The sequence below is a fragment of the Ambystoma mexicanum genome, chromosome 8, assembly GCF_040938575.1.
Source record: "Ambystoma mexicanum isolate Mex_15411 chromosome 8, UKY_AmexF1_1, whole genome shotgun sequence".
NCBI lineage: Eukaryota > Metazoa > Chordata > Amphibia > Caudata > Ambystomatidae > Ambystoma > Ambystoma mexicanum.
In genome coordinates, this window is record NC_090929.1 from 907,711,872 (window position 1) to 907,739,409 (window position 27,538).

At 46.5% G+C, this 27,538-nt stretch overlaps 1 protein-coding gene across 9 annotated transcripts in view; it reads left to right on the plus strand.

The window, feature by feature from the left end:
* Positions 1 to 27,538, plus strand: part of OGDHL (oxoglutarate dehydrogenase L) — a 2,607,259-nt gene that overhangs the window by 936,636 nt on the left and 1,643,085 nt on the right. The gene's annotated exons all lie outside the window — the stretch shown is intronic.

The following is a 27,538-nucleotide window of genomic DNA, read 5'->3' on the forward strand; positions in this document are numbered from 1 at the left end:
TTAAAATCTCCACCCCATATCAACGTTTCATCTCTTTATGGGCTTATTATTGGGTATAACGTGCAAAAGTAAGCCACAGTCTCTTGGTTTGGTGCATATGTGTTTATTATACAGAATTTTCTGTGTTCAACCTGACCTCTCAATGTGAACATCCTGCCCTCTTTATCTTTTTTTAAAAATGTTTATTTTAAACCAAGGCAAGGTGACAAAGCTTATGATCAATAAAACATGTAACACAACACCCTCGTACCCCTCCGCGTCCCTCCACCCACCACCCTCCAGGGCCCTTGATATGGGCATGCTTTCTGCAAGACTGTGCTTCTATGTGTCCGCTTCGATTATGCTTTCACTTTCAGGTGGCGTCGTGGTCTCCCAAGACTCGCCGGGCATTAGTGGGCTTGTAAGTCACAGGGGGGAATCTCTGGTCGTATTCCAGTATGGGGGCCCAGATATTCTGAAAGCGGTGGAGGGATCCGGCCTTTGCCGCTGTCACTTTCTCTGCGATCAGGATGTCCCATAGTTTCCCCCACCATTGGATCATCGAGGGGCCGTCCGGGGAGTTCCAGAGGCGGGCGGTCACTATTTTCCCCGCCAGGAGGCATTGAGGTAATAGTTTGGCTTTGTTTCCTGAGCGTGGGTAGATCCCTGGGATCGGGGTCCCCAAGAGAACGGGTCCGAGCTCAAGGGGTAGCGGAATCCGGGTGATCTGTTCGATGGCCGCTAGGCATAGTTTCCAAAACTGTTGGGGCATGCCCACCATATATGGAAAAAGGAGCCCGGTCGGCCACATCCTCTCCAGCAAAGGGGGTCGAGGGAGTCGGCCACATCCTCTCCAGCAAAGGGGGTCGAGGGAGTGATTCATGTGGTGAAGCCCAAGGGGGGAGTAGTACCAGCGCAGCAGAATTTTATATGCGCATTCTCAATTGTTGACACAAGTGGATGTTGCATGAGTCTGTGCCCAAATGTCCACCCAAGCTTGGTCTTCCATCAGGCGTCCCAAGTTCGCTTCCCACTGGGCCATTGCCTGGGTCCTTGTGGCTAGAAAGTCCCACAAAAATCGTCTATATGGAGTGGATATTCTGCCCCGGGTCGGCGGGTCTTTGAGGGTTAGTTTGAGGGCTGTGAGGGGGCGCGTGGCTGCTTGGAGAGTTTGCGGATGGGGGCACCAGTGGTGTAGCTGAAAGTATGTAAACCTGTCTCTCTCCTGGAGTTGGAACCGCTCCTTGCATTGTTCAAACGTGCGGGGGAGGACACCCTCATATAGTTGGTCCAAAGTTTCGAGACCTCCCGCTATCCAGTTCTGGAAGTTTCGCGGATGTATCCCGGGTGAGAAGGTTGGGTTGTGGAAAATTGGAGAAAGGGGACTCAGTCCCCTCGGGATTCCCTTACGCCTCAGCGCCCAGTCCCAGGAGGTCAGTGTGTGTTTGGTCACCAGCAGGAGACCCTCCCCGTGTTCTCTAAGGGGGGGCGGGATGTGCGGGAGAAATCGGAGGGGGAGCGGGAGCTGTGATTGCTCAAGTTCCACCCATCTAGGGCGGTCTGAGGTTATTTGCCATGCGTGGATGTGTGCTAGTTACACTGCCACCCTGTAGGCCTGCGGGTCGAGGACCCCCAGTCCCCCAAGTCTTGTGTCCCCTAGTAATGTTTTTTGGGGGATTCTGGCTTTTTTGCCCCTCCAGATAAACCAGAGCATCTTCCTCTGTAAATCGCTGAGGATGGGAGTTGGGATTGCTACCGGAAGGGACGAGCAGGCGTAGAGGAATCTTGGTAGAAGGTTCATTTTACAGGCCGTTATGCGTCCCATCAGAGAGATTATCTGGGTTGCCCAGCGTTTCAAGTCTCCCTCCAGTTCCCTGAAGAGTTTGGGAAAGTTAACCTGAAATGTGTCTCTCGGGTTTGCAGGAATCTGAACTCCTAGGTAGGGAATGGACTTCCTCTTCCATACTATTGGACACATCGGGATCAGGGCCTCCTGTTCCTCCGGTGGGAGACCTGTGTTCGGAACCACAGATTTGTTAAAGTTAATGGCGAAGCCGGTGACCTCGCCGTAGCTGGTTATTTCGGATAGGGCATGCTGTAATGAGGAGCGGGGATCCTAGATCGTGAGCAACACGCCATCTGCCTATAGGGCAATTGTATGCTGGGACAGGGTGTTCTGGGGACACTTGATGTGACTATTCAGTCTGATCCTTTGGGCAAACGGTTCCATGATGAGTGCCAATAGCAATGGGGATAGGGGGCAGCATGGTCTGGTCCCGCAGGTTGGGGAGATCGGGCGGAGAATGAGCAATTGATTCTGAGGAGCGTTTTTGGTGCTTTATAGTTAGCAAGGACCATTGCCTGGAATGCCAGGCCAAACCCAGTCCACCTGTCAAATGTGGCGTCAAGAGCCATCAACACCAACCCCTGGGAGTTTCGGGTGGCTAAGTCAACTAGGTTCAGGGATCTGCACAAGTTGTCGCCTGCAGCTCTGTTTAGAATAAAGCCTGTCTGGTCAGAGTGGATAATATCAGGTAGAGTGCGCGCCAGGCGGTTGGCCAGGATTTTGGAGTATAGATTGGCGTCAATATTCATGAGGGCTATCGGCCTATAGGAGGCCGGGTCTCTTGGGTCTTTCCCTGGCTTAGGTAGGAGGATCCTGGTGGATTCATGCATTGAGGGGTCACCGTCCCCGTCTCTCTAAAGGAATTGAAGAGTGCCACCAGGGGGAGGAGGGACCAGCTGGGGTTTAAACATTTTGTAGAACCTTGTGGAAAAACCATTGGGGTCCGGAGCCTGGGATTTGAGGGACTTAATCGCTTCCTTGACCTCCTCACCTGTGATTGGAGCTTCCAAGCTTTCTCTGGTCGAGCCGCGCAGTTGGGGGAGGGCCGCCTCCCATAGGTACTCTATTTGTTTGTTCTGGTTCCGCGAGGGCGCCGTCATTACTTGGTCAGGTGGTCCACAGCCAATTGTAGTTTTTTTGATTCCACATATTGAATCGTCCCCTGTGGATCTCAGAGGCCGACGATAGTGTTGTTGCGATTTGCTTTAGCTAATTTAAGTACCAGAAGCTTGTTTGCCTTATTGTTCTTCAAATAGTAAATTTGTTTGTCTTTGGCCATGAGTTGAGCTGTGTGTTCGGCGTAGTGGGCCTCTAGCTTTTTCCTGGCGATGCGGACGGCTCGCTGCGTCTTGGGGGACCAGCCTTTTTTCTTGTGACTCTTTTCCGCTGCTTTAAGCTCCTCTTCCAAGGCTAGGCAAGCCTGGCGTCTGTTACGATGGAACGCCACTCCTTGTGCGATTTGTTCTCTGCCCTCTTTATCTTGAAAAGTCTCGAGCACCCGCAAAGGTACCGACGGGGCCACCCATATTAACACACCGCTAGCATAAGCGGAGTATGACGAGCCCAGCGTCGTACCTCTCCATTTTTTGGCAATTGCAGTTTGTTTCTCTTTTGTAAGGTGAGTCTCTTGCATGAGTGCAATGTCAATTTTCTGACACCTTAAATCATAACCCTCTGACGTTTAATATAGCAGTTAAGTCCCCTGACATTCCAGGATACTATTCTGAGTTCCTCATCACACTTAAAAACTCTGACGCACATCAGCAGTCTAATGTTCAAGTTCAAGCTCAGCATATACAGTGTGAACTCATAGACTAACTCCCTGCTAACTACCCCAGCTCCCGTACCCCCCCCAACAATTGCCCAGCTCAATACCTTGTGCTCACCTCTGCTCCAGGTCTTGTCCTGGTGCATGGGGCGCAGTAGACAGATACGTAACTGCTAGTATCCAAACACACAAATCCGATCTTAGGGGTAGGGTGCTCTTGCCTAGTGCAAACTTAAATAAACATCACGTCATGGGCTCCTGCATTTAGCAATTCTTGTTTTCCTGAAGCTTCTGTCTAGGGGGCCACCCACTGCTTTTTCTTGTATTTACAGTCCGCTGCTGCCTTGCCATTGTCTTGGTCTTCTACATGTGTCTACTCGTCACTTCTCGGACCGGCCTCTGTCTCGGTTGGCAAATTCTCCATGTCCAGCCATTTGTATGAGTCCTTTGGGTTATCAAAGAAAAGGACGCGGCCATTGTAAATCACTTTCAGTCTGACCGGGGACAGCACCATGTACTTCAGGCTAGCCACACGTAGTCTCCTTTTAACCGCTATGTAGTTCATCCGTTGCTTCTGCACTTGACGGCTGTAATCGGGGTATGCAGTTATCGTGGCAGACGCTCTTTGGATTGTCCCTTCTTTGCGGAAGTGTTCTAGGATCTTTTCCCTATCCCGGTATCCATGCTATTATTGGCCTCTACAGCATGCTATGTGCACGTTCGACCGTGAAGCCTTGAGTGAGGGCGCCTGCACCGATTTCTTGCTGCAGCAGGGTTTCTTTGTAGTCCTTTGGGTATGCTCCTTCCTCTCCTTCTGGGAGCCTGATTATTCTTACATTATTGGACCTGGCTCTGCTTTCTTCATCCTCAGCGCTGTCTTTCAGATTACGCACTCGTTGCAGTACCCTGACTTCTTCAGAGGTGTCCTTTAGACCACTTGTATTCTCCGTAGCTGCCTTCTCGAGTGTCCCGTGCGTTAAGCCAGTGAAGACACATCTTGTCTTAACAAGTTCACATCTATGCTGATGGCATCAATTTTAGCCTCCAGAGATACTTTCAGAGATGCTATGGCTTCTAGGATCTGCTGATCTCCTTTCTCGAGCATCTGCTCTCTTTGAGGTGACTTTGAACCTGTATTTTTCGGAGGCAGTCGTGGGCTTAGTGAAGGCATCCAGTGTGGGTTGCTTAGCCTTGCTTTTCTGGGACTTGGATGTCATGACTACCCCTCTCCGTCGGGATCCTGTTCTTTTCAGTATCACTTTGCCCACTTAGCACTCAGCTACAACCAGACCCCTCTCCGTAGGTGGTCGTTTGTATCCACGGATGTTGTGTCTCAACTGTTGCGTAGTATGGTGCACTAGTAGTATGGAGCAGCTTGTCGAAGTGTCCCTGCCTGCCAATGTCCTCTTTTGCGCATGTGTGCAGTTTTAAGTTTATGCCGCTCAAGCTTGCTATCAACAAGGCACTTATGACGGCTGAGGGCTATCCGCTGCTAACTGATGGCACCATATGGACCTTTCCCAAATTGGACCCCAGGGTGCGTAAATATGCTCAGGACTACTGCGCGACCCTCGGTTTATGTACCGGTGCAGCCAGGGAAGCCGGCAGTGTTCGCTCTCCTTCAAAGCGTAGACGACTGTGCCTTGTGTTGACCATCTCCTCTGGTCTTCGCAGGGCGCCTGTACCTAGTGGCTTTGTTCCTGTACAGACCCAACTTCCAGGCACTGCTTGAGTTGTTGAACCCGCTCCAGCTCCATAGGGCAATCCAGTATTTTGTTCCACACTGAAGGTACTGTTGTCGAGTGTATTATCCTTATCTGACTGCTACGATTATATTCCTCCAAACTTTTCTTTCTGACGACTACAGTCCTCCTAGGCTAGACTTTGTTGTGCATCTGCAAAGTAGGGGCAAGAATTAACATTAGTTCCTGCCGCACACGTTGCTGGGGTCACACGGATCACTCATGCCACTGCTGCAGAAGCTGTTGCTCCAGAAACCTATTATCCGTGTCTCCGGCTCCGATTTCCTAACAGTTTATGCCTTTGTAGGCTGTGGCCTAACCCCGATGGGAGTTGCCCCCCTATTGTTCAGACACACTTCTCTGCGAACGTTCATCAGTGCGGGGCAGACCACAGTGAACCCCTCATTCATCCGCGCCTCCACATTTGCCAGGCGATGCGTCTCCTTTTCGGGCCAGACCACATTGGGAACCGCTACATGAAATGCATCTCTCGCTCAGAAGGCGGCTCTTATTTGATGCGGGCCGAACCACAGTGGGAACCACCATGCGGTTGTTACAACGCCTCCTCTGCCTGGGCCGGTCTGCAGTGGAAGCTGTCAGATATCGAATATTCGCACGTTGCTCCATATACACATTTCAGCTGCTGCTTATCGCAGTCTGCCCCAGCTTTGTGTCTGATAGTACCTTATACTAGCACATCCAGGAGTGCTTCGTTGTGAGCTGAAACAAGAATTCGCTCATACTCTGCATACTGTCCCTCGCAGATATGGATGTACTCGACGCTGCAACAGAGTTAACCACGTGCCTGTCTCCAACTACCAAAGTCTGCTTCCTCTGCACCGCTCCAGCACCTCTTCTTCTCCGGTGCGTTTTATCAACGTAAGCACCGGTGCAGCTCTCCCCGCTATGATTATGTTTGGGGAGTCCCTTATTACCATATCCCATGACCTTCCAGCATAGCTGCTCACATAAGCGTCCTACAGGCCTAACACAGCCAGAACCCAGTCTAGGTGTCCACCCACCAGACTGCGCACATTCAACTGATATCTTCTCCACAGAACGCTAGGATGCAGCTACCATCTGGCAATTGCATCAGCTACACACATAACTGGTGCACCCACGCACCCTACAGCACTTTATCTCTCTCTACTGACCTGGACTGCGGTCCCTGAGGGCGTTCAACCTACCAGCGCTTTGAGATCATAACAATGAAATATAGAGCGCTATATAAATGCCAAATAACATAACATAACATTGCAGGCAGCCTGCATGTAAGGCTTTTATTTGGCAGCCATCGCCAGCCGCTCCAGGTCTGTTGTAGTCACAGCTCCTCCCGCAGTACGTGGTGCAGGCTTCTTTGGCCTCCGGCGACTCACTGTTGTCCCACCTTGCTGTTGAAGTTGGTGTTCGCTCAGTCCTTTGTTGCGGCGTCCGCCATCTTGTTTCTTTCGCGTCTTGTCGGGCTGCCAACTTTCCACTTCCTGTTTACAGTCGAGCGTTCTTCTGTCTTCACCGTGCTTGCTCGTCTGTCTGCTCAGCCCTTTCCTGTGCAACGTAAGAGCACTAACGCACCTTGTAGCTTCAGGTTATACCCAGGATCATAACGGATCAGCAGGAGCCTTACAGAAACAAGTCCTACAGCATGGCTCCTTAACCACAGTCCCCCCACCCCCTCAAAAAGAAAGTCACAGTTGGTGCCCACGCAGAGTCTTACCTTCCTGGGCCTTATCTGGGACACAAGCTCTGAGAGGATCTTCCTCTCAGAGGACAAGATCACAGCCATCAAGAGGGCCACTGGACATTTCCTCAGCAGATTGGTGACCTCAGTGTGGTGGTACCAACACCTGCTGGTAGTTATGGCTGCATGTCTTCTTTCAGTGCCACATACGAGGCTCAAAAGGAGGCGGCTGCAGCTACCCTTCTCACACTCCTGGAACCAGGGGATGGGTTTGCAGGCAGAGCAGGTCAGCATACAACAACATCTCTATCAGGATCTAGTCTGGTAGGCTGCACACAACAACCTGCAGATAGGCAGGCCCTTCCGGCAACCATCACCTCAGGTCACCATTACCACACTCATATCCCTAGAGGGATGGGGAGCTACTCTGGACAACCACAGTGTCCATGGAGTATCGTCCCACCAGGAGCAGCTGGTGCACATCAACTGGCTTGAGATGATGGCTATCTGGCATGCTCTCAAAGCCTTCCTACCCATTATCACCGGCAAGGTGATTCTTATTCAAACAGACAGCTCCACCTGCATGTATTACATCAACAAGCAGGGTGTCACTCGGTCCCCTCCCCTATGCAGACTGGTGGTCGACATTTGGGAATGGGCTCTGGAGAACAACATGCATCTGTTGGCAGTCCACCTCCCGGGAGAGTCCAACCTAGAGGCGGACAGGCTCAGCAGACTTGGTGAGGGCAACTACGAATGGCAGTTGAACAAGTAGGTCCTTCAGGGGATCTTCAGCAGGTGGGGTCATCCGCAGGTGGACCTCTTCGCCACCAGTACCAACAGGAGGTATCCCCAGTTCGCCTCCTGGCTGGGACAAAGCAAGGGTTTGCTGGGCAACACAATGCAGATCCCTTGGAACAACATGAACGCGTACGCTTCCCCCAGCTATATTGCTGTTGCCCATGTGATACGACCTCTGATCTGTGAAAAAGATTGAGTTTGTGAATGCTTAAAATGTGCTTTCTAATGTTCCAAGAAATATGAGATTGATACCAGCAAAGTGATGACATAGAGCAATAAAAAGTGGCCATTTTGTTAGCGCGAACCCTGTCTGCAATTCCAAAACACAGGATATTTGGTACAGACGTTCCTAGGTAAGAGAGAGCTTTGACGTTTCTTTAAACCACTTTGTTGGCATCAATCTTGTATTTCTTGGAACATTAAAAGCACATTTTAAGCATTAACGAACTTGATCTTTTTCTCAGATCAGAGGTCGTATCACAAGAGCAACTGCAATACAGCAGACAACAATAAGAGGATGCCCTAACATAGAGACCATCAGTAGGAAAGAATCTTCATAATATCATTAGATTTAGACAGGAGACTGAAATCTAAGCAAAATCTGTGACATGGTTCCCTAAACTATCTTACAGGAGGAAATTGGAGGGAACCCTACAGTTATGTTAGAGTGGAAGATCTACAGCGATAGAAATAAGCTATTCTCTGCCAAATATACAATTGACAGGTATACAATAATGTTTTTGTTTTTAAATTTGCGCAATTACAATGACTTTATCTCATTAGTAGTCTTCCTAAATAGGATTTTATAGCTCCTTCCTTTTAATTTTTCATCCATAGGAGAAAGCGGTTTTACTGAATGAAACTCAGTTAGGAAAAATTGAATAACATTCCTGGCAAACACAGCATCATCCAGGTGATTATCTGTATTCAAGGATACATGACAGAACTAATTGTTAGCTAATGGATAACAAATGAACTAATATATGATTATACATAATTAATCCTAGTACAGAAAAGAAATAGAACCACAGTAAATCAGCTGCTCCTGAAGAAGGGAATGTTTTCCCGAAACGCGTAGAGCAGAAGCACAAAAGATTGGGAGACAACAGTTACCATAACATTTGTGTAGATTGCATTTGAAATTGATTGTACTATCTACTGTGTTTTCTTACATTGGAAATTATGCAATTATAGAATTTTGATTTATTTTATGTTTTTGAATCTTGTGAACTAACAAATACATATGATTTAATGCAACACGGTTTGTGTATATATGAAAATTGAGATACATAAAGGAGTACATTTACCTTTTTTAAGGAATATGTTTGGAGCAATATTTCTTTATAATAGATAATACATTGATTGGTTGTATTTACAACACACATAAGGTGTGCAAGGGACAGGTGGGTTCAACAAAAGTGTGGACATGCACAGTTTATTTGCTCGTGGCTTCAGAGCCATATACTACATTTTATAAGGACAAGGTGGTTCTAAGAACACACCCTGCATTCTTACCTAAGATCGTCTCCTCTTTTCATTAAAATGAGGAAGTTGGTGTTACCCACTTTTTTCACGGACCCTAAGGAGGATGCTTAAAGGGTACTGCACTGTCTAGATGTCAGACATGCTCTAAAATTATACCTGGACAGAACCAAGAGCTTCCGCAAATCAGACACCCTCTGCGTCACCTTTGGGAGGTCAAAACCAGGCTGTCGGGCAACTTGTTTTCTTAAGAGGGGCAACTATGGACTAGGAGTATTTTAGTCACTACAGTGTGTAACTTATAATCTCCAGGGTAAAGAAGTGCTGCTCGCGGAAATTCCCTTGCCTGCTCGCCACTGTTTATTTCACCTGCTTGCTCTGTCCGTATTCTTGGATTTGTTTGTTGAGATATATAGGCCAGCGATTTTGTAAGTTCTGTGAATTACATTTGAAACTTCCCCAAGATGTTAGAAGAAGAGTTAGCATCAGAAATGGTACGTGCCGGAGATATAGGTTCATGCATTCTCCGACCAGAAACAAATTCATGGGAAGTGAAGTGATGGTCTCCTCCAGGTGAATTTCACAAATCAAAGAGAGCAAGAGGTAAGCAGTACAACCATGTTTTACCAAGTGTCAGTGTTAGCTTAGCCAAGCGTTCTTTTATTAAGCCATTCATTCTTTCATCCATACCGTTGGCCTGTGGCTGGTAAATGATACATAACTTGTGCCGTATTCCAAGAAGGACAGTTATTTCCCCAATCAAATCATTTGCAAGATGCTGACCATTGTCAGAGTGAATTTTGTCTGGGAAATACCTCCCTCACGAAAGATTTTACCATTGAGCGGGCGCCATTATGGGCACAGGGACCGACCAGCCTCAAGCCAACGTGAAAACCGACTTACCACAGTAAGCATGTATCTATAAGAGGTACATCTGTCTTGGATATCAACATACTCTATATGCAAGTGCCAGAAGGCCCCTTGTGCTCGCTGTAATGTTCCTTGTATCACTCTCAAAGTGTGACCAGATACAAACGTTTGACAAAGTATACAGTTGTTCACACATTCAGTCATACATTCATGTGAAATTGGCACAAACCAATCCCCACTTATCCCTGCAGCCACATGCTCCTTCGATACGTGGGCAGGGAAGTGAAGCTGTTCCAGGGCCACATTCAGAAACTTTCTTGGCATTACCACCTTGCTGGGGCTGTCTTGCCGCCAAATCAAATCTGTTGGAGACAGAGATCACCTTTTCTTCCAAAGCTCTTTTTCGTCATTTGGTGTGTCTCCCTGTAATTCTATTATCTGTAGTATCTGTGTTGCATTGAAGCCCTCTGGTAGTGCATTTGTACTTTCATCAGTAGTATTGTCTCCTTCTCTCCAGGGAACAGCACATGTCCCTTATGGCAAATATGATGCTTCCTTTGTTGCTCTGTCTGCTCTTTCATTACACAATTAAATAAAATCTTGCCCCCCTGTATGGCCTTGCACTTTATTATTGCCAATTGTACGAGGAGTGGTAGCATTTCCAATAATGTACTCAAAAGTGCTGCATGTTGTACCTGTATGCCATCACTTCTCTTGAACCCTCTCCTTTCCCCTCTCGCTAGTCCTGAATGTACTGTAGAAGTTAGGTACACATAATCTGAAAAGATATTTACTGCATGTCCTCAATTAAGGTCACCAATGCTGCCGCTTGTGTGGAGTTGTGTGCTGGCAGTCGTGTTTGGGAGAAAACTGTCAATTCCTCTTCCTTATTTATTCCATGTTTGTGTCGTACTACTGCTGAACCAGAATGCCTCTGTTCTGAATATAGGTTGATACATGAGGACTCATCAATGAGGATTATGTACCCTCCTCCATTACTTCCTCTTTTACCAGGGGGTTGCCTTCATTCTTGTCCATGTATGCCACACAGTCATGTGTATAATCTCCCTCCTTTGGTTATGCAACAAATTCTGCTGGGTTTATCGTCCTGCATCTTACAACCTCTATTGCAGGGTTTCTTAGTATAATTTAATAACCTGATGCTCTGTGAGTTGTCAACGTTGATTTGGACATTTCTGGTACTGCAAACAATGCTCGTTCCACATACAAAACTACTGGGCATCCCATTATTATTGTTGACACCTTTTCAATTGCGAATGCAGCTGCAGCACGAGCTTGCTCACAAGAAAAGTGTCCCTGCATCACTGGGTCTAATAATCCACTGTAATATGCCAGTGGCTTATGTCCCCGTCCCTTCTTTTGTGTCCGTACGGCTGTCATTACTTTACCGTCTGAGTGAGAAAACAAATGAAACCTCTCTTTATAATTTAGTGTGGCCGACACTGGTGAATGTACCAGCTCGTTTTTGAGCCCGTCAAAATTTTCATTCATCTCTCCTGTTCATTTTGTGTTTCTTTTGTTTTTATGAGCTTCTTTAAGTGCCTGGAGAAGTGGCCTGATGTATGTGGAGTAATCAAAAACCCATGTTCTGCAGTAATTGCATAGACCCAGGAACTGTTGAATTTCTTTCACTGTCTTAGGTCGGGGTGTTTTGCTTCAACCCTGTCTGGTGTTATTTTTTCTACCATCTGCTGATACAATCTGTCCCAAGTAAACCACTTCGAAGGGATTGTGTCCTCCGACGTATTCCTCATCTTAGATAGATATCTCCTTCCAGCTCTGCTGGCCTCGGAAAACATTTTCTCTAGAGGGCGCTGCGTGTCGACGTCCTCCGAGTCGATGTCCCTCGACAGCCGCCGTATCGACGTCGACGTCATCCTGCCTATAAAGGCCGCGCGCAGCGTCCGTTGCTCAGTTCCGTTTTTCCGCGCTTACTCAGTGCCTCGGAATACCGTTGCTCAGTTTTGTCAGGTTAAACCTATTTACCTCGAGTTATTCGATCCGTACTCGATGGCTTCTTCGTCGGAACCGACAACTCCTCGATCCGGCTTCAAAAAATGCCGAGATTGTGGGGAAAAGATGTCGCTGACTGACCCTCACAAAGTTTGTCTGTGGTGTTTGGGAGCTGAACACCATTGTTCGGAATGCGAGGACTGTATGTCCATGACAGCTAAGGCCCTGAAGGAGCGTAGGGGGAAGCTGGAGAAAGGTAAGACTTTTAAAGCTTCTTCTTCGTCGACGAAGTCGAGACATTCGTCTCCTCGTCACCATTCGCACTCCAGGTCTCGGAGTGGGTCCCATCACTCCTCGAGATCGAAGCACTCGAAGAGGAGACGTCGAAGATCCCCTTCTCTGTCTTCCTCTTCCTCTGTTTCGCCAAAGAGAATCCCTTGCCCCACGAAACATATTTCCCGGGCTGAATGGGAGGAATTCTGCAAAAATATGATGAGCGTCTTCGAGAAAGCGGCCTCGACCCCCTCGAAGACTGCCGAGAGCGATGCTCTGGTCGAAACACCCGAAGGTCAAAAACGCCGCGAGTCGCAGTACCCGGCGAAGGAAACCTCTCGAGCGCGTCTCGAACCCTCGAGTAGGACTATGACCTCCAAACCTTCCTCGAAGGTTCCGTCGACGCCGTCGACGAAGGTTCCGTCGACGCCGAGGTCGGTGTCTCCAACGCCGTTGTCGAAGGGACCTTCAACACACGGGTCTGTCGACTCGACGCCAGCTTCGACACCGGCGTCGACGCCAAGAAAAGTCACGGTTACGACACACCCAGTGACTATCCCCAGGTCCTCGATGACGATGGCTTCGAGATTGTCGAGCAGAATCCCAATTCTGTCGAGGTCATCGAGGCCTCCGCCTTTGTTTTCGACGCCACGCTCGAAGCCTTCGACGTCGGCGTCGACGACATCGACGTTTTCGAGGCCGATTATGACAAGTTCGGCACCCTCTGCCTTGGAAATGGGGTTTACACCCTTTATGAGTTCAGAACAATTGAGAACTATGTCCTCAATTATGGAAGAGGGTGAATTGTCTCAACAGGAAGACACATTTGAGTTGCAGGGACCTGTAACCCCAATTAGAGAGGACTTTTCCTCTGAAGAACGCAGGTTAAAGGATCTTCATGATTCCTTACATGAGGCAAGTGGGTTAGAGACTTCCCCTGAGGTGGAGTTTGCTAGGCCAGACCCGGGGGAGCATGCTGAAACCCCCTATAGAGCCTTAATGGCCAGGATCACAGAGTTTATGGGGTGGTCTGCACCTTCACAATCTTTCCAACAAGATGACCTCACGGATATTCTTGACAAAGGCCCACAGGAGGATCCTGTGGTGCCTTTTCATAAAGCTCTTCAGAGGAAGATTATGACGAACTGGGAAACCCCAGATGTCGTCCCGGCAGTAAATAAAAAACTGTCTACAAAATACAGGGTATCCTCTACAGACCCAGAGTTTTTGTCAAAACACCCATCCCCAGAAAGTCTGGTGGTACAGGCAGCATCTTCTACCGATGTCAAGACGGCTTATCCTACCGTCCCACAGGACAGGGACGATAAAAAATATGATGCTATGGCAAAGAAAGTTTTTTCCGCATGTAGCATGGCGTTAAAATCTGTTAATGCTACTTGCACCCTTGCTAGATTCAGCCATACACTTTGGGAGTGTGCTTCTACAGCGGCTGACTGCATCCCGGAGGGAGAAGAAAGGGATGCGTTCCTGAATATCATACAGGACAGTAAAGACGCTATGAGCGAATCCCTCCAGACGGGCATTGATTCGGCTGACCGTATCAGCAGAGCAATGGCGGCAAGTACAACAACCAGGAGATTCGCTTGGTTGAGAAAGTCTGGTTTTGCCCCAGATGTGCAAGCCAGGCTCTTGAACATGCCATTCGATGGCTCTTCTTTGTTCGGGAAAAAGGCGGATGACAGTTTAGAGAAACTGCAAACTTCAAAAGCAGCAGCAAAATCCCTAGGCGCTGCAATCCGTCAGACACCTTTTTCGTCCCACAGGAACCTCTGCGAGGGGCAAGTCCTTTCGCTTCTACTCCGCATTCGGAAGAGGTAGAGGACGACTGGCTCAAAGGGGACAAAGAAGAACTACCCGAGGTGGACGGGGTAGATATTCAAAAGCCGCAGCAACAGCAGGTGCCTCTTTACCATCGGCATCAGCCGCCCCAAAACCACTCTGAGGACTTCCCTCACAGGACACCTGTACGAGGCAGGTTGACTCAACATCTGGCGGTATGGCAGGCTATCACGTCAGATGCTTGGGCATTGGAAACAGTTGCCCAAGGTTACTGCCTGCCTTTCCTACGCATACCTCAGAGTCATCCACCGGGGATCAGCTCTCAGAAAGCTCCAGATCCGCTCCTCTTGCCGGAAATTTTGGACCTGCTAGAGAAAGGTGCCATAGAACCGGTACCTGTAGCGGAGAGGAACAAGGGCTGGTACTCCCCTTACTTTCTCATTCCAAAGAAAGACGGAGGACTGAGACCCATCTTGGACTTGCGAGAATTGAACAAATTCCTCAGGAAAGACAAATTCAAGATGGTCACTCTTTCTCAGATCCTCCAGGCCCTTCAGTTCCAGGACTGGTTGGTATCTCTGGACCTTCAGGACGCTTATTTCCATGTGCCTATCCATCTCAAACACAGGAAATACCTGAGGTTCGCAATTGGCAACTCTCACTATCAATTTCGAGTGCTGCCATTTGGGCTGACCTCCGCCCCGAGGGTCTTCACCAAGTTAATGTCGGTAGTGGCGGCAAGTCTAAGGAGGGAAGGGATTCACGTCTACCCCTACCTGGACGATTGGTTGATCAGGGCTGTTTCTTCTGAACAAACTCAGATCCAGCTAAATCATGTGTGCCACTCCCTTCACAAACTGGGCTTCTCCCTCAATTTAAAGAAGTCACAAATGATACCATCGCAGAGACTCCAGTTCATAGGAGCGATCCTGGACACTTCCCTGGGAAAAGCCTCGCCACCAGAGGTGAGGGCTCAAGATATTCTACAGATGGTTACCAAGTTCCAAGATGCCCAACGTCTCCCAGTCTTCGACTTTTTGAGGTTGCTAGGCCTCATGTCATCCTGCATTTTCCTAGTCCCAGAGGCTCGCCTGAAAATGAGATCCCTCCAGTGGGCACTGAGGACTCAGTGGTCACAATTCTCAGGGAGAATGACAGATCTTCTTCAGGTTCCCGACAGGGTGGCTCGAGACCTTCAGTGGTGGGCCTGTCAGGAGAACATTCTGAAAGAACATTTTTGGCAACCCTGGCCGGAGATAACAGTAGTCACGGATGCCTCACTCACGGGGTGGGGAGCCCACGCCAACGACTTGACCATCAGCGGTCGTTGGTCTCCATCGGAGTCCAGACTACATATCAACCTGTTAGAGCTGAGAGCCATCAGACTTGCGCTGAAGGCGTTCCTGCCAGCTGTACAAGGGAAAAACGTCCTGATAATGACGGACAACACGGTGGCCATGCATTACCTCAACAAAAGAGGAGGCGTAGGATCACTACCCCTGTGCAGAGAGGCGATGCAGCTCTGGTTTTGGGCCATCCAAGAAGGAATCTCTCTATCGGCAGTTCACCTAGCCGGAGAGAAGAACTTGACAGCGGACGCTCTGAGCAGGCAGAGCACAGTCTCCCACGAGTGGGAGCTAGCTCAGGAAGTCTTTCAAGAGATCTTTGCCCTTTGGGGAACCCCTCAGGTGGATCTGTTCGCCACCAGCCTCAAAAGGAAATGCGATCTGTTCTGCTCAAGGGAATTTCCCCCGAGAGGAGCTCTGGGAGACGCGTTCATAGTGGACTGGGAGTTTCCGCTTCTGTACGCGTTCCCACCGGTCCCTGTCATTCCTCAAATGATCAGGAGGTTGAGAAGATTACGGAGAACCATGATCCTAATTGCCCCGGATTGGGCCAGGAGAACGTGGTACCCGGACCTTCTAGACTTGTCCATCTGTCCTCCAATTCGACTTCCACTCAGAGAGAACCTACTCTCACAGAAGGGAGGTCAGGTTCTCCATCCAGACATCAAAACCCTCAACCTTCACGCTTGGCTTCTGAAAGGCTGAGGTACAAGGATTGGGACCTCCCTGATGATGATATGGAGGTGTTGCTTTCGGCAAGGAGACCAGCAACAAAGTCTTTATACTGCTGCCGTTGGAAAAGGTGTCTGACAGATTTTGCAGCTGGTGTAGAGAACAGAATATCGACCCTTTTTCATGTGGTACACCAATGGTTTTGTCCTTCCTACTATATTTGGCGAATTCAGGCCTTCAAGTTGGCACCATTAAGAGCTATCTCGCAGCGCTATCCATCTTTAAGCGCACTGCGGAAGAACCATCCTATTTCAAGTTACCCTTGGTAATACAGTTTCTAAAGGGGTTAACCAATGTTTATCCCCCAAGACCATTCCAAGTTCCCCTATGGGATTTAAACTTAGTCCTAACTTTCCTGATGGGCACACCTTTCGAACCACTCCATTCTTGTTCGCTAAGATTCCTTACCCTTAAAACTGTTTTATTAATAGCACTTACATCTGCTAGAAGGGTGAGCGAATTACAAGCTCTTTCTTGTAAACCCCCTCACACAATATTTCACAAAGACAAAGTTGTCCTGCAAGTGAAGCCTAATTTCCTCCCAAAGGTGGTTTCTGAATTCCATATCACTCAGAAGATTACCCTACCATCTTTCTATCCTCCTCCTCATCCGGGGAAAGAGGAAGCGAGGTTACACAGGCTAGACCCTAGAAGGGCTTTAAGTTTTTACATCAGTAGACTAGCCAGGATAAGACAGGCAGACCAGCTGTTTGTAGGTTACACAGGTCACAAGCTGGGGTTACCAATAACTAAGCAGACCATTTCCAGATGGATCATTCTAGCCATTCTGGAATGTTATAAACTGGCAGGGAAAGAGCCCCCTCAAAACCTTAGGGCTCATTCGACCAGAGGTATTGCAGCTTCATCGGCCCTCAAAAGAGGTGTGCCGGTTAAAGACATCTGTGCGGCCGCTACATGGTCGTCTGTCCATACCTTTACACGATTTTACAACTTGGATTCCTCCTCCAGTCAAGAGACTAGGTTTGGAAGGGCTGTACTGCATTCTATTCATCAATAGAAGACAGCGTGAAGTCAGTACTCCCTCCTCCAATAATAGAATACTGCTATGGGAGCACTCCTCTCCTGTTGTGCTACACACTAAAAGGTCATCCACGTATTGTATCACTGTACTTGCGACACAAAGTTGCATAATTGGATTCGCACTAGTACCCCTGTGGCATTCTCGTGTGTTCCAATCTGGTCCTTCGATACGTAAACACGTTGAGATACCTGGAGTCCGGATGCAGGTCAATGGAGAAGAAAGCATTCTTCGAATCCACTAGTGTGAAGTAGCGTGCCTCTGCTGCGCTGCTGCAGAAAAGTGTCGCAGGGTTTGGAACTAGCAGAAATTTTGCTTCGTTGACTTTAAGAGAGCAAAGATCCTGTATGAATCGCCATGCCCCACCCTTAGTGATTAAAACAAAAAAAAAGAAATTTATATTGGCATTTCCAGTTTTTATAAACACTGAATCCCTAATTTTGACCCTCCCACCCACCATCCCAATTAACAACTTGCTCTCCCTTCCCTCCCGCTCACTTCATCCCATTTAAACCTGTTAAATATAATAAAGCATTTACAGTGGTGATTATTTCTCACCATAAAAGACAACGGCTGAGGCTGGTCTATGCAATTCCCAGTATCCGTAGTTTCTGCGGGTAGTATGGTATATTATAATCTTCATGTAAAAATTCCAGCAATATTTTCCAGTTTTTGGAAAAAATCGCCTGATCCCCCTGTAACAAGTACGTCATCCATTCCAATGCGAGAAAGTTCCAGATTTTAGCAAACCATTATGTGTGATGTGGGAAAACCTTTGCTTTCTGTTTTTGGGAGATTGTAAGTAGTGCCGACAGTTGCAGCATTACATATGCTTTTTGTAATGACTTTGGTTGCTTTCTAAAGTCCTTATCAAACATCAATATAAGGCATACACGTAACAATCCTGTCTTTAGCATGGGAAACATTTCAACCATATGCTTATTTACTGTATTGCGATAGTCTTTCACCCCCGGGCAACTCCACCTGACATGTATCCAGTTCCCCTCCCCTCCACAGTCCCTCCAGCATCTATCGGACAATGATGGATTCATATTCTTCAAGTGGGTTAGGGTGTAATGTCATTGAATCATTATTTTAGTCCAGAATTCTCTACTTTGAATAGACCTGGTCAGTTTGGGAATTATTTTCCATAGATATTCCCACTCTGCTCTAATATCTCTACTCCCAATGTTATTTGCCACTGTCTCTTATAACTGTTTAGTCCTTTATTTTCCACTTCTCCCATTAGCTTATGTAGATTTGATAAGAGAACTGTGTCCCTTGTATCAGAGGTTACACATTTTTCTAGGGGAGTTAGTTCTCTTGTTGCAGCGGCCTTCATCCGTGTGGCAAGGATCCAGTGTCTTACCTGAAATTACTGGAATCTAGCTTTTTCTGATAAACCCATCTCTTGCTTACATTGTATGACTGTTTTGGCTTCAACCCCCTGATACATATCTCTAATTTTACCACATACTGCCAGCTTCCAGTCTTTAAATGCGTTAGGCTCAAGGCTGGGAGTGAACTGCGGGTTATGGAACAGTGCAGTGAGTGGGAGGGATAATTGGTCCATTTATTCTTTTTGACTACCACATCCCAATTGGCTTCCACTAGTTTTGTGATCTTGCTTGCATGTATATTACTTGGGCGATCAGTTTTTGGCAGCCATAAAACCTCAGATAATCTGGGTCCCCCTACTGCTTGCTCCATCTGAATCCATATTTTTTCTATCGCACCTGATGACCATTCTTTGATTACCCTGAGTTGGGCTGCACAATAGTATTTTAATAGATTAGGAAGGCCCATCCCTCCCTTTTCAGTGGGGAGCATTAATGTGTTTAGCCCGACTCAGGTTTTTGTTGACTGCCATATAAAATTGGAAAGAACTCTGTAATTTGTGAAAAAAAGTTAGGGGCACTCTTATCGGTAGCAGTTGAAATATATACAATGTCTTGGGGAGCGTGACCATTTCTATTGAGTTTATTCTACCCAGCCATGATATAGTAAGGGGACTCCACCTCTTTAGCTGTATTTCTAAGTCCTTCAACAGAGGGGAATAGTTTGCTACAACCCTTTGATTTTTTGAATTGGATAAATCGCTGTATTGCATGATGATGTAAATTCCTGTATTATAGTTTGCTGCCATAGAGCATGCAGTGTCTGATCTATACCCTCATCTGCTTATCGTGAGAGGGGTTATTGCTTCACTTGTGATATCAGTGATCCTTCCTTTATCTTAATGCGCACTGCTCCCGCCCCTTTCACTATTCCCACGTCATGGGGTCCTTTGGTCCATACACTCTTTCTAAATCCTCCTGCATGTATTTTGTCTCTTTTTTCACCAATTGTCATCTGGGGCAGTGCTCTTTCCGTTACCTGTACTGGACAGGTTATGCTCAACTGGATCACTATCTCCCCCTCCTCTTCTTCTTTTGTAGTGAACAACTCTATCTGTTACTCCTGTCAGTGTTAGTGTGGGATTGATGCACAATATTGATCACCACTCCATGTTATTGTCATCTGTATCAACCAGTATAACCATATCTTTTCTCACTACTACTTCCTCTAGGTATAGCAGTGTGTGTCTGTCCCTGGTGTGATGGTTGAGGGGCATCGTGGTCTGAATACAAATTCATTTGACAGTCGAAAGACCTTTCCTTGTATACCTGGGAGCCATCCTAGCAATACCTGGACTCCTTAAAAGAACATCTGTGTGTGTGTGTGGGTATCCCTCTCAATGTGCTGTGTGCATAGTATGCTTGTTTCAACACTACAACCTTGGCTGGGTACATCCCATGTGTGGTACACAACATCCCTTTCTTTGTGGCGTTCAATTTGCGTAAACAAATTTCTTCCTAATATGTTAATAGGTGTGTCTTTTGAATACAATAATGGCGCTACAATATGTTGTGTCCCTATTGTCAGTGGTAAATCTTTTGTTAGAGGAACTGCTTGGATGATCCCCGAAAAGCTTTGCGTGTCCAATTTCAGTTACTGATAGTAAAGGACACACTCGTACTTCTCGTGGGCACCTCCATTGGGAACATTTATTGATCGAAGATGTGAATGGAATTCCACCCACCGCTGTGACCCCAATGTAATGGTGCACCTCATTTTGTCCCAATATTGTCACCTTCTCTTGCTCTTGTGTCTTCGCTGGTGCCTGCAGTATGCTTACGGTACCCGGCAATCCAGCTATCATTCCCCCTTGGGCTGATTCCGATTCCTGTTTCGGTATGACCTGTGTCTGTATAGGTTGCATTTGCATCTGTTTCTGCAGCATTATTTGCATCTGTTGATGTTGTGTGTATGTCTGCCTATATTGCTGCTGTTGCTGCACTCCTCTTTGCTGTCCTGTTTGTTGAATAAGTGGGCATGTTCTGGCATAGTGACCAAAATTTCCACAGACAAAACTGTCCTCCAAACTGCAACCTCATGCCCCTATATCCAAATCCTCTACCCCTTGGATAATATCGCCTTCCTGTCTGATATTGTCCCATGTACAGGTTTACTCCCCCTACATGTTAAAACCCAGGCTTCTGTGCATTTATAAATCTGGCTGCTGTTGAATCGATTGTGCTCCCCATTGTGGGTTATATGGTGCTTGTGTATATCCCCCTTGCTGCGCTACTGCTGTTACTGGAAGACCCCTACCCCCCCTCCCCCCCGTTAGGCAGGTGGAACACTAACTGGTCCCATGAGCACTGCCCCTTTCATGCTTATTTTGGACAATTCTTTCTGCACACGTTATTTCCATTTTTACTGCGTTAATTACTGCCTCTTTGTCTTTTTCCTCTTTTCTTTTACAATAATGTAGGATAGTCGCCTGTATCTCGGCCATCCTTTTGCTTCTTTCCCTACTACTTTTTTTAGGGAAGCCTGCACATCTGTGGGGTGCCCCTCACTAGAATCTGATAGAATTAAGGTATTTTATCATCCCACGATTGTTTATTCTCTTGCTTCCACATTTCTTGTATTGATCTATGTATTCTGCAGGGTCCTCATCTGGCTTCATTTTACGGGCTAATATTGATCCCATATCTGACGTATCTGGATACAGCTCTCTCAGAGCTTTCCACACGTGTGCTCGGTAATTGTTAAAAGGTGCTCTGTCATGTATGTTAGTGCTTAATTTTACCCATGCATTCCCCGCTTGCTGCCAAATCTTGTCACTTTGTCACTACCAAAACGGCCAGTAAACTCTTAATGTCCCCTCTGGCCAATGGGATCCCTGCTGTCTCTTTCTCGAATACATATATCCACTTGCTGGCCCCTGCTATTAATGAAGGTAAACTGCAGACCAAATTATCCCTATCCACCGTCTGCCAGGGTGTATGTAATGTACTTCACATTTTGCCTTCTGTAAAAGGGGCCAACTGGGTTTGTGCTCTGTGCTTAACCCGCGTTGTGGTCTTTCTGCTACTGCCATCCTTGCTTTTCTGCTTCGAAGCCTATTTCCACAGTTCTATGTTTGGTCCTCTCTTTCTTCTTCTTCCCCTTTTTTCCTCCTCCTTCCTGTACCCAGACACGTCGGTTGAATTTGTCATCCTTGCTGTCATTGTCACTTCTGTCCTCCCAGCCTGATGCAGTGTTATCACCTTCTGTCGTGTCTGGCTCATCCTCTTTCATGTCCTGTCCCCAGCTATCAATTCTAAATTGTAGTCGTCCTGCTTTCCCGCCCTGTTGGTCCTCTCTGTTTCTATGTTCCTTCCCTATTTTCTCTATCTCCCTCTCCTTTAGCTTTTCTGCTTATCTAAACATTGAGTCCATTTGCTGTTGTGCGCGTTTCTTAATGTCTGCTAAGTATGTCTTATTCCTTTTCTCTTTCCTATCCTCTGAATGAGGTTCTGATACTGCCTTATTTCTCTGTTTTCTCCCTGTCTGGAGATGCCCAACTAGGAGTTGTATATCATGCAGCCGGCTTTAACAATGGAAACAATCCATAAGGATGGGTGGGGCAATAGCTTTCTCCCCTTCTCCTTCTCCCTTCTTTTTCTCTACATTAGTTTCTTTGTAAAGTTTTCAGAGACCTAAAATGCCTGTCTCTTTTTGAGCTTTGCACCTTTATATGTTGCTAACAGATATGGGCCATTCCTGATAATACTTTCCCACCTTGTCATTCATCCACTAAAGTGATATTTTAATATGTTATTGCAAATTGGGGCAATTTATTACATATATGATCAAGGGGTGAAGCCATATAATAGGATGACAATATTGCGCCTTTTTCCCAATTTTTAGAGTACTACTTTTTTTTTTTTTTTCATCGTCGATTCTTGGCCCTCTTACACGTATCTCAAAAAACCTTTACCCCTTCCGCACTCACATTCTTTCACTCTTATACTTACTGCCTTACTCATTCACCCTATTTCGTTCACATTGGCCTTCTCCCCAGGCCTGCCCTTTCACACCACTTGGGCACAATGACCCTCTCCACAGGCCCATCCTGTTAATTTCAGTTAATACACAAATGGCCCTCTCCATAGGCCTGCCACCTTGACAGTTATGCCCTATGTTAATGTGCCTAGGGTTCTGTTGCTCCTCCCTCCGTTCAAGTGTGCCCCCTGCACGTGCTACACGGCTCCTCCAATATTTGCATATTAGTTCGGCTCTGGCCCTTCTCCGATTTCCACAATAAACAGAAAACACAATAACTGCACTTTATCACAACAAACTACTACTGTTTCAACAAAACACAAATGCATATGCCTTTTCTCCTTCTCTTCACAACTTCAATACTCCTTAACCTGTAAATAAAAAATTATGCAACTATACCAATTGCATGCACTACGCGCAACTCTCATCTAACAAGGTCCACCACTTACTATGCAACCCTCTGCTCGAACGCAGATGCGCCACTGCCCACTCACTCCCTATCAGGTAAGTAGACCTAAAATCTATGACTACTACGGCCAATTGCCCTCCACCTCTTGAGGGAACATCCTATACACCATAAAAATAATCCCTCCCATTCGGCGTTCATGCACAGGTACGTTAACGTATGTAGCCTTCTTCCGAGGTACTCAACTCTTCTCGACCCAGTAGTCTTCCGTCAAAGGCCAGTACCCCCTTCCGAGCGCAAAGAGCGTTTTGACCAGGCAGACCTTCGCTAACTCAGCGTCTGCATGGCCTCCTCGCTATTGAGCTCTTAGGACTGGTCTGCAAATGCTGTCCCGCACTCCTCTGGGAGCACGGCTGAAATTCCCACGTCTGGTCGGGGAAGCGGAAGTCCCTGTACAGGGCACCACAAATGTACAGCGGGTTGCCTCAGTACTCATCAATAAAAATTACAAAAGTAATACAAAAAAGCAGTGTACACCAAGCAATAAGTAACGCTATTTATTCTGGGCCCAGGCGCAGCTCGGAAAGCAGAATTCACACAGAATGCAGAACAGAACTGCATGAAAGTCGCTGTCAGAGATACACCCCTAAAACCAAGAGCTTTAATAATCGTACAAACTAATTAACATAAAACCACATTGCAACATTAGGTTAGTCCTCCATGTGGGGCTAATTGTTAGAGCTACGTCATTCCCCTATAGTGGGAGATACTTTTTGCTGAGTTAATTGGGTCCTGCAAACCTTTCCACACCACCCTCAACCACCTCAGTGACTTCACAGTCCAACCCACAATTCCCACATCATAATGCCAACATTGAGACATTTGAGATGACCAGCGGATCTTTGTCCATCTGCCGCCGGTCATCTCCATCCGTTCTCATGGGAATACAACTAATCATGACACTGGAGGAGCCTTGAGCCATTGACAAGTTACCTTTTTAACATTGCATTTTAGGAACTCTTCGAACCTCTTACCAGGCTCACATGTGCAAAGGGTCAATTTGAAACCGCCATGGGACATTTTGAAACCATCAGTATACCAGTTTCATAAACTAATATGCCGAATTATAAAATGATTGTGCATTCACAGCCTTTCCCTGGCACCCATGAGCTTTGCTTCCTGACCTCGAAAGTATCTAAGGCTGTTCATTTCTTACTGTATGATCCTGGGAACTTGTAATGTGCTGGCAGCCTCTGCGGCTACTAAGCAAATTAAGAAAATGTGAATTTGTTTCTACTAAAAAGCAAGCTCTGAGGCCTGTTTACAGTGCCTCGGTCTAATGTTAAGCCCCCTGTACTTACCTGTAACCCAAACGTTATCGCGGATTCGTTATTTGGGTGAAACACAATCAATGATTTAGGGCATTCTAGTGCATAGAACTGTGTGGCTATCAACAAAGCCCCCTCGCCTTTTAGGGGGCTAATCCCATAGCTGATAGGCTTGTGCCTTTTTAGCCCGCTGAACTTTTTTTACCACAATATATAAACATTATCAAGCACCAACAAATCAAACCAAATCATTGTATGTCTGACGTTAATGGCAGGATGTATGGTCATAGAGAGCACCCAGAAAAAGCCTCAAACATTAATGGACAAAATACTTGAAAAAGTGGAAGCAAATGCTATGACTCCATTGAGCCCAATCGAACTACACACTAGTTTAATAACAAAGCCAGACCAGAGTTCACATCAATTGAGTAATTCAATTTCCAACCTTATGGACGCTATTGATCAGCAGCATAGTTTAGAGGAGTCTCAAGCCTTATCTGCCCCTAAAGAGCCCAAGAGTGATCTAAATCATACTGCAATTATCACACATATGACACATAGCGATGAACAGATAAATATAAGGAAAAGGAAAAAAAAAACATTGAATAATAAAGGTGGCCCGAAAGGGCAAAAAGAAATTGCAAAACTGGTAAAAAAGACTATGGTTGAACTGAATCCACCTGCACATAAAAATACAGTTAGTTCAGTGAGTGAAGTAAGTGTGATCGAGATGGATACATGCTCTGAACTACATTCAAACAATAAATGTTGAAAGAAAACGAAAAGAAAGATAACATCTACAAAAAAGCATGATCAATGCTAGAAACCTGGGTCACAAATGCTGAGAATAAGGAGGATATATGTGCGACGTTAGAGCAGCCTAATCATGTTAACAATGAGTATTCTCAGATGGATGACCCAGACGATGTATGGACCTAAATAGCTCACCATTGGTAGAAACTGGAAGAAACCCAGATATTGGCCATACAAATTACAGCTTAACAATGAATGTGCATAGGTCTGATCAGGTTGCGAAAGGAGAACATTTGAAAGAAAACTGCAATATCACCCAGTTGGAATTAAGGTTAACATTGGTTGCCTTATTTCCTACTGTTAATAAGGATTTTTTAACAGAACATTTATACTAAATCTACTGCACATAATACCACAGCTAAGAGTATTGACTACTGGAGACATTGAATTGGTGATATTGCCTGATGATACAAAAACCACAAACTGGTCTCATATTCATCTAACATCAACATATACTGCTAGGCTAATAATGAATTATAATCAATCATTTTTAAGAATGGGTTTTACTTTTGAGGTGAATATTGTCTCAGCAGTTTGTAATTTACCCAAAACTATGGGTAATTTTACAATCTCTTATAATTCCAAGGTTCGCAAGGTTCATTACGACTCAAATAATGTACCCAATATGGGCAATTGTAAGAGCATAACCTCTTGGGAATGGCTTTGTAAGAGAGGCATGGTATTACAAGCAGAGACTGACAGAAAAGAAATACGTTTTCCAAACCTTTATTGAAAATGTTGGGGTTGGAGAAACTCCTATTTTGACCTATAACTAAGATGGGAGTAGTCTTGATCATCAAACGATAAACAAAACGGTCCTAGTGAAGTCCGCCAAATCAAAATGGCCTATGCCAACAAAAACTTAATGCCTTCCCTATCTCTTGTACAAAAGTAAAAATGTGCGCAAAAGGAAAAATCAATGTTCAAATGATAATGTGACTGAATCAGCTCTCCTCCCAACGTTAGGCCTCACGGGGTAAGGTGATCCTTGTAGGCAGGATGACAAAACTCTGGCTCGGTTTTCAACACAGTACACACTTCAAAAACATGGATCGAGGCTCGCTTGGCCTTCCACGTTAAAATCTTTCTCTGACTTCAAAATGTATGTTTCAACCAAAACGTTCACAAAGGTCCCCCTCTGCCAGGCTCAGACCTTTCACCACATGGTTCTCGTAGGTCCCCCTTTGCTGGGCTCAGACCTCTCACGATAAAGTTCCACACCAAGTTGCAAGGGGTCTCTCCCTTACCCAAGCTTAGTATACTTCTGGTCTCCCTCAATCGGCCTTGGGCCCCTTTTCGGATATCGAAGTCTTTCGAATGTGCGTGGTTTTCTTACAGACCACCACAGGACCACTTCGACGCAACGTTCACTATTTTACTTTCACTCTTGCCGTTTATTTGCCTTTTAGCTTCAAACAATGTACCTTTAACAGAGACTTTCGATTGGGCTACTTTCTTTCACTGGACCACTCTGTTACTTATGATCACTGATCTCGCAGCTGCATTTTACTTTAAATTTAAAGTTCATTCACAGGTCTGCCTTTCTTCGCGTTTCATCCACACGCTTGCAGCCTACACTTGTGATATGCTGTTGCTACTTCATTCACTTTGACGCACACCCGTCTCTTAAGTTGCTTGCCAACTCACTGGCTGTGTACGCTTGTTAATTGTTTTGCGGTTTTCTGATTTTTGAGTCAAGGTTAGTACCACATGCTTGACCTTGTCTCCTCAGCTCTGCTGTTCACCCGGGAGGGCCCCTGGTGTCCTTGAAATACAATGCAATCTTCACTTATGGGATCTGGCCTTCTCCATGTGTCTTTCACGGTCTGTCGAAGGCAACAACCTCCACTAGGGAAGCCTTGGGGTTTTCAGCCCGCTGCTCTCGTCCCTTGGTCCGTTGCTCTGCTCCAGTAGGTGTGCCTTTGTCCCGGAAGTTCTGCTTGTTCTGGTGTTTCACCTTGCTCAGAGGTGTTGCCATTTATTGGTGTGAGGAGAGCTAACTGGTATCAGGTGTGTGCACTTAGCATAAAGGGCCTGACTTTGCCTGACCCGATTAACGGGACATGTCCAGTATGATGTCAGAGAATTAGTTTGGTTACTCATAGTCACCCTCTTCCTCGGCCCACAGTTTGTGGAAAAAGGGGGGGGGAGTTGGGACTTCGGTAAATCCAGAAAAATAGGATGGGATAGATGAACGAAAGAGGGGGGAATACCGCGTCTTACCATCGGCTATCTCACCCCCACTTTCCAAAGACCCCTTACCCAGGTGATCCTCCCGCACTGGT